The sequence below is a fragment of the Dipteris shenzhenensis genome, chromosome 2 (assembly GCF_047967505.1).
Source record: "Dipteris shenzhenensis isolate YYH24624 ecotype China chromosome 2, Dip_SZ_1.0, whole genome shotgun sequence".
Lineage (NCBI taxonomy): Eukaryota > Viridiplantae > Streptophyta > Polypodiopsida > Gleicheniales > Dipteridaceae > Dipteris > Dipteris shenzhenensis.
The window spans coordinates 28,378,155-28,385,614 of record NC_141597.1 but is presented as its reverse complement, the minus strand read 5'-3'; the positions used below and the strand labels follow the sequence as shown (position 1 = coordinate 28,385,614).

Sequence of the window (7,460 nt, the reverse complement as noted above, 5' to 3'; positions counted from 1 at the left end):
ATGCCATAGTCCTGGAGCTTAGCAGTAAGCCAATCAATAAGGCCCCATACCGACTCTCTAAGGTAGGACGGGAGGAAGTGGCAACTCAAGTGAGGGACTTACTTCAGAAGAGTTTCATCACTCATCGCACGTCTCCTTTTGCATCCCCTGTGCTCCTGGTGAAGGACGGTTCTTACCGTATGTGCATTAACTACAGAGACTTGAATAAGGTCACCATCAAGAACAGGTTTCCAATCCCCAGGATAGATGACCTGTTGGTGCTCAGTTTTTCACTAAGATTGATTTGAGGTCCGGCTATCATCAAATTAGAATGAAAGCCGGGAATGAGCACAAGACAGCCTTTCGCACAGAGAGGGGACTATATGAGTTCAAGGAGATGCCTTGACCAATGCACTAGCTACCTTCCAGGCACTAATGAACAAGATTTTGCAGCCTCTCCTTTTCAAATATGTGCTGGTATTTTTTGATGACATCCTCATTTACAGCAAGGATAAGCAGGAGCACATCAGACATGTCAAGCAAGTGCTGGAAATTTTGAGGTTGCATCAGCATTATGCTAAAGCCAGCAAATGCACTTTTATGGCACAAGAGGTTGAGTATCTTGGTCACATTGTGAACAAGGATTGCATTCGAGTGGATCCTGCAAAGGTGATTGGCCGCAGCCACGCAACCCTACTCAGTTGAGGGGATTTCTAGGTCTTGCTTCCGTCTACAGGCGCTTTATTCACAAGTTTGCCAAGAGGGCAGCCCCTCTGACAGACCTTTTGAAGAAGGATGCTTTTATGTGGTCTATAGATGCACACCTATAGATGCACATCGCAGCTTTGAAGACCTGCAATTTGCCCTCACTCGTGCTCTTGTGTTGGTATGCCCTGATTTTTCATGTACTTTCATTGTGGAGGCAAATGCCAGTGGCAAAGGCTTAGGGGCTACGCTAAGGCAGGAACACGGGGTAATTGCTTTTGAAAGCAAGAAATTGGATGTCAAGGAACTGGATTATCATGTGTATGATCAGGAGATGTTGGCTATCCTCCATGCTTTTGAAAAATGGCACCACTACCTGTACGGTAGCAAAATCAAGGTTAAGACAGATCATAGGACACTCAGGTATTTCCTTACGCAGCCCAACTTGTCAATGAAGCAGAAGAGGTGGCTGGCTAAGGTTCAGTCTTATGATTTCGACATTGAGTACAGGAAAGGGAAAGAAAACGTGGCTGCAGATGCCTTATCCCATATGTGGGCTTGCAGTTGTCTACCATTTCTACCATCTACCAGGAGTGGATTCATGGTATTCAGGAAGAATACATGCAGGATTCTAAGGTATCTCCCATATTTGTGGAGTTACACAGGCCATCGAGCCAAGGGCATGCTGAAGCATAATGGGCTGTTGTGGCGCAAGGACAAAATTTATTTGGTGCCAGATTCAAAGTACCGACCGCTGGTCTTACAGGACATGCACTCATCTTCTATGGCAGGACATGCGGGCATTACTAAGAGATATGAAAAGGTCAAACAAAGCTTTATCTGGGATGGCTTGTGGCGGGATGTAGTTAAATTTGTCAGTGAATGTTTGCCCTGCCAGCAGAATAAAGTGGACAGCCGGTTACCCGCCTCTTGCAGCCATTACCTATTCCAGAAGGCAAATGGACTCACACTGCTATGGATTTCATCACAGGGTTGCCTTCCACAGAGCGGGGATGGGATAGCATTTTTGTGGTGGTTGACAGACTAACAAAGCAAGCCCATTTCATACCCACTAAGACCCATTATTCAGCATCACAAGTTGCTTGGCAATTCATCGAGCATGTTCTTAAGCATCATGGCTTCCCTCGGGAGATTGTTAGCAACAGAGATGCAAAATTTATGGGTCACTTTTGGCAGGAGTTGTTTACAGCAGTGGGTACTTCTCTTAGACGGATGGACAGTCAGAAAGGGTGAACAAATGGCTGGAGGAGTATTTGAGGCATTTTTGTCATGACACACAAAAGTCTTGGGATAAGTGGTTGGCACTTGCTGAATTTTTTTACAACAGTACAAAGCACATCTCTATTGGCATGAGCCCGTTCGAGGCTATGTATGGATGCACAGTGGGTATGCCATCTTTAGTTGCAGATATGGCTGTGAAATCAGCAAGCAAGAAATGACTTGGAGAGTATGGATGCCCTTCTGCAATTGGCTAAAAAGAATATGCAGGATGCCCAAGCCAAGCAGAAGAAGTATGCAAATGAACACAGGAGGGGATTATGTGCACTTACGCCTCCATAAGAACCGTTATTCCTCGCTGAAAGGTAACACCAACACGAAGCTTGCTCACAAGTATTACGGTCCCTACAGGATCATCCGTAAAGTTGGCAAGGTGGCGTATGGGTTGGAGCTACCCAAGACCTCCAGGATTCATAATGGTTTCCATGTGTCCTTGCTGAAGCCACATGTTGGACAGCATGTCCAAGTCCTTCCTGAGCTACCACCTATGGATGAGGAGGGCCACATACTCTATGTTCCGGAGTGCGTCATGGGTTTCAAGGATCACGTACTCCGAAACAAAGTCTACACCGAGTATCTTATCAAGTGGCAGGGACTCCCTGAGAATGAGAACTCATGGCAGCTAGAGAGCATTGTCCAAGACAACCCCTATCTCCTACCGGGCTGACTATTATTTGCTGTTTGCTGCACCTATTTAACAGCCTGCATATGAAATTTTGAGGTCAAAATTCTATTGGAAGGGATGGCTGTAATGAAGGGGAAAAAGAGGCCAAGTTAGAGGTTCTTTAGGTGGAAAATGTGGAGGGACTACATAAGTCTCCATCCACCCCCTACTATGTACTTTTTGATGTGACATCTAATCCTATCTACTCTCCCTTCCTCCTTCCTGCCTATGCTCACTCAATCTCTCTCTCTCTCTCTTCCCTACTCCCTCTCATTCTATCCCCTCTTCCTACCACATTCTCTCTCTCCTACCCTTCTCCTCCCTTCTTCCCCTATCTCTCTCCCAATCTGTATCCCCCTTTCTTTAAATCTGCCCCTACCCCCTTTTCTACAAACTCGATCAATTGGAATTTAAAAAGCGTTCAGATAATACAATAGGAAAGTGCATGTAACACTATTTCATACCTGCAACATGTTGCAATGGAGCTTTACTACGACCTTCCCTTTCTTCAGTGAGAATTCTCCAAGATTGAAGTAGTTTCCTTGCCACGCTCAAGTCTTCGCAATTCCACCCTTTTTTTCTTGCATGATTGTAAAAAATATGAGCCAAATCAATATGTAGCATACCAAACTTTACGTCATCTTCTTCTATACCTTCAACAACGCTTAGAATGTATGGTAAACACCACTGGATGAACTTTTGGCACTCCTCTGCCTTGTAAATCCCATAGAGAGTGCTAGGTTTTCTTGGCCAACAACCTAGAATAGCATGAACATACCTCAATTTACTTTGCTGTTATTAAAGGATAGCTTAAACGGCACGCATACACGGAGTATGATAGAGGATAATAAATGGTAATACATGTACCTGAACTGCATATTGACTTTGGGATATTTTTTGTGACCTCTTTGACAGCCCTGTCGATTCTTCTTTTCACATCAGATGTGGCATTCCCAATCAACTTACAGATGTAATTTCGAAAGAGATTGAGAACAAGCTCGTGCATAACATCATGAACTAAATCTGTGGATAAGTTAAATGCATAGAGGTGATATAGGCGCCACAGTTTAGACTCGCCAGACAAACCTCCTGCCCTCCAAATTCGATCTCTCTCTTTAAGCGTTCTTGCATTCCTTGCTAATTCTCCCTTGATATCGATTCTTATCGTAGACAAAGATCCCAGCTTTGCGTGCACTCGTTCTAGGTGGAGGAGCATATGTTGTGTGATTTCTGTCTCGTCTACATCCACATTCTCCTCCATCTTTAGTGAGACCTATCTTACATTGTGCTAGATGGTCTCCAGTGCACAACATCAAGATTGCCCGCAATCTTACAACTTGTCAAATTCATCATTGAGAAGCAAAACATAGGGTGTACCAAACCCTTCAACAAATAATCTCTCCAATTCCTCTAGCACTGGTGTTAAAAAGGTTCCCAACAAATCCTCAGAATCCTTATTGAGTCTACTAGAACCAAATGAAAAAAGCAGCAAAGGAAGGGGATCCAAAAAAGAGTTCTTGCCTCCATTCATCACCACAAAGTCAACCACAGCACAGTCAGGTTCAGTGGTTCTTGCAGACTGAAATCCATCCCAATGTAGCATCAGGGCAAAATTTCTAGAATCACCCTACCATTTTGGTTCCAATAAGCAAACACTTACAATGATAGCATTTGCTTTGTACATGGATTCATTTCATGCAAAGTATACATAACACGAAGAGAAAGAGGCATCACCTTGCATGTTTGCCTTGGAGAATATATCATAGTTCCACATTCAGAGCATACAAAGCGATAAGCTCCTATCTCTGGATTCCAACCTTGCAACAGTTCTTAACATACCATGTTCGAGGGAAAGGATCTAAAAACCATTCGACAATTTTCATCGATACAAACAACTGGTAATTCCCATTCTTTGTTTGGGTCCCAAAAGTCTTGGTATTGTCTTACTTTCTCGCCATCCCAAAACTCATTTATGGTTTTTGGCTTGTAGTTAATATCTTGCCCAAGCCAAGAGTCGTTTGCACACCACATTGCTAAGAACTCATAACAAAACGTTCTACTCTTACACAACTGCTTCAATTGCTGACAATGGTAAATAATCAAACGGGAGAGTGTACTTACGCATGTTGCCACATTTTGAGCATTTTTCTGCACAATTTCTGCAATCTCTCTTTAAGGGCAATGTTCCCAACCTATTGCTACACACACTTCAAACCCTGTCCTTGAAAAGAATCCTCAAGACTAGGACAGAATAATACTGCTCCAAAGGATCTTCTTCACCACCTGTACAAATACGCCACCTTTCTGACTTGATTAGCCCCTTTTTTCTGTAAAATTTTAACAATTGGTCCCAATTTTGAGGAAACTTTTCACCATTGACATTGCCATCCCACCCACCTGGTGTACTAGCTATTAAGGACGCCAACGAAGACCTGTGCCTTGATCCATGATCCCCAAACAACAAGCCCATCATCTTGTCTTGCATGGCAATCGAAGCTCTAAACTCATCCCAAGTAGATTGTAGTTTTAAAAAGCAATTAAGTAACGACGACTGACTTGTATCAATATTCATAAAATCATCCTCGTGCATATGCTCTTCACTCCTATATACAAGCTCTGAGCATTCATCCCTCCCTTCAAATGTCTCATCTGTAATTTCTGCTCTCCAATGTACACTTCCAATTCTGGACCTCCGTGAATGGTTATAGTAAGTGCGTCGTACTACCCAAGAAACACCCCTTCTAGTCAATCCACATTTGTAGCTACACTTGCATTTCACTCGACTACGTGAGGAATTGTATTCCATTTGAATATACTTTAACTAGCTCTTAAAATCACTAGACGCTTTCGCGTGTTTCTCTGTCCAAAGACCTTTTGCAAAAATAGACACCATGGCAATAGCAGTGCTTCAGCAAGACAAATGTAACACAATCCTACAGCAGTCGAAGAAGCTCCCTTGCTGTATTGCACCTATGTCATGAATTGCTAATCCAAGTCCTGACGTCTCCACCCTACTCACATGAATTTCAGAGACAAACTTCTCCCACGAGTATTTTACTCCTCTTGTGTCCTCACCGTCTACAATGACATCTCTGAATTTTATAAGAATAGAACAACTACGTTTTTTAGTACAGAGCGCAATAACAAGAAAGAACCACTCAATTGCAGAAGAGGCAGTCTGGGATTCTTATCAGAGAGAATGGACACTTACCATGGGACGGTTTCCTGAAATGGTTAGAGCCGCACGATATGATTTGCAGTCAGGAATCGGGAAATTGAAGGCACTGATCTCACAGCAGTCGCAAATGAAAAACTGTGGTGAAAGACAGAGAATGAAGCCAAATGCAATGCAGAAAGTCCGTGCACCAGAAGAGACGGGGCAAGCTGCGTAGCAACACACGATTCTATCCCCTCGCCTGATGAGCGTCACTTGCCGTCTGACAATACTCCAACGAACAATCTAAGATTGCATCATTGCTTCACCGAAACCGTACGTGAACCAAAAACCATAGAAAAACTGAGATCCCTTGCTAGCATCTCCACTCTTTTCTCATCGCCATTGTGGCTCATGGACTCTTTGTGCTTCGCCAGAGCCACTGATAAGTCTGAGTCGATGTTGTGCTGATGTCTTGTTGTCTTTCTCCTTTCCTGGAACTCCCACCGATCAGGCACTATCTTTTGAAAGCCCTGAAATCAAGCACCCGTATCCACTCAACGATAAGGACATTTCTCGTGTCCAGAACTGAAGTACCGATCAACACAGACCCCGTAAACAGAATCAGATCGAAAAACACTCTTTCCAGGATTGCCCAGCCTGAAACTTACGTATGTGTTCAACTGGTGAACTGCAGGCGTCGCTGCTGCCGTCCTCGTTCCAAGAGATGATCAGGGGCTTTGGATTGATGTGCAGGCAAATGATGTTCAGGCTCTGCAAGTTCTCTGCGTCAAGCTTTCTATATGGAAGGAAGATGAAGGCAGGTAGAGCTGCCTTTGCACTCTGGTTAGGGAGCTGCACTCGAGTACGCAACAAGCAAGGGAGATGGTGCGCAAGAGCTGGTAAGGGAAGCTGATTTGATCGTCATCGCCGAATCCTCCCGTAGAGGACGTTCTCGCGTGAGCGGGAATGCTCAAAACCGCTGAAAATCTGCAAAGCCCTGCTGGTTCTCACGACACGCCAACCAAATCGTGCAGCGCCCCGTTGGAGATGGGTATTTCCGCATTCTCCCCGGGCATTTGCCTCCCCTCGTGCCAATCCTAATGCTGGGCTGTCAGAATCAAGCCTGCTCGTCAGGTGATTAAGCATTTCATCTGGTGCAGTGGTTGAATCGTGGGAACATCTCCTGTCCACTGCGACTTGAAAAGCTGCAGTGAGTGCGCATTTTTGTTGGGCTGGCGAAAGGTCGGAATGTACTAAGAATTTTTGTTGGGCTGGCTAAAGGTCGGAATGTACTCTTATGCTTCTTAGGTGCCCCTGGAAATCGGTGTCCGGTTTATTTTTGAAGTGTCCATGAAGGTCCATCAACATACGTTTTCACTCCACGGGGACGAGTTTTGACTAAATTTGTAAATGCGCAATCTTAGTTTCACCACAGGAAGTTGGGGTGTGGTCGGGAGGCCGAGCATGACCAGGATGCCAATTCATTTTTTGGAGAGCCGTGTCTGCCCCATGTGAAAGCCTTCGATGACTAGCGTGATCTTTTATTGGACGAAACTCACTTTTTGCATCGGTGTCTGCCCGCATGTGAAACCCGCCTTAGGTTGGTTACACATTGAGAGACGGACACCCGCTTTAGCAAAAATGGACCAATCACAT

General features: G+C 44.5%; 1 long non-coding RNA gene across 1 annotated transcript; it reads right to left on the bottom strand.

The window, feature by feature from the left end:
• Nucleotides 1-3,189: 3,189 nt before the first annotated feature.
• Nucleotides 3,190-6,827, bottom strand: LOC147904576 (uncharacterized). Its single transcript, XR_015542345.1, has 4 exons — nucleotides 6,473-6,827; nucleotides 4,382-6,334; nucleotides 3,515-4,274; nucleotides 3,190-3,405 (listed from the first exon to the last, which is right to left on the bottom strand). It is a non-coding gene; the product is annotated as an uncharacterized LOC147904576 (long non-coding RNA).
• Between the last annotated feature and the right edge of the window lie 633 nt (nucleotides 6,828-7,460).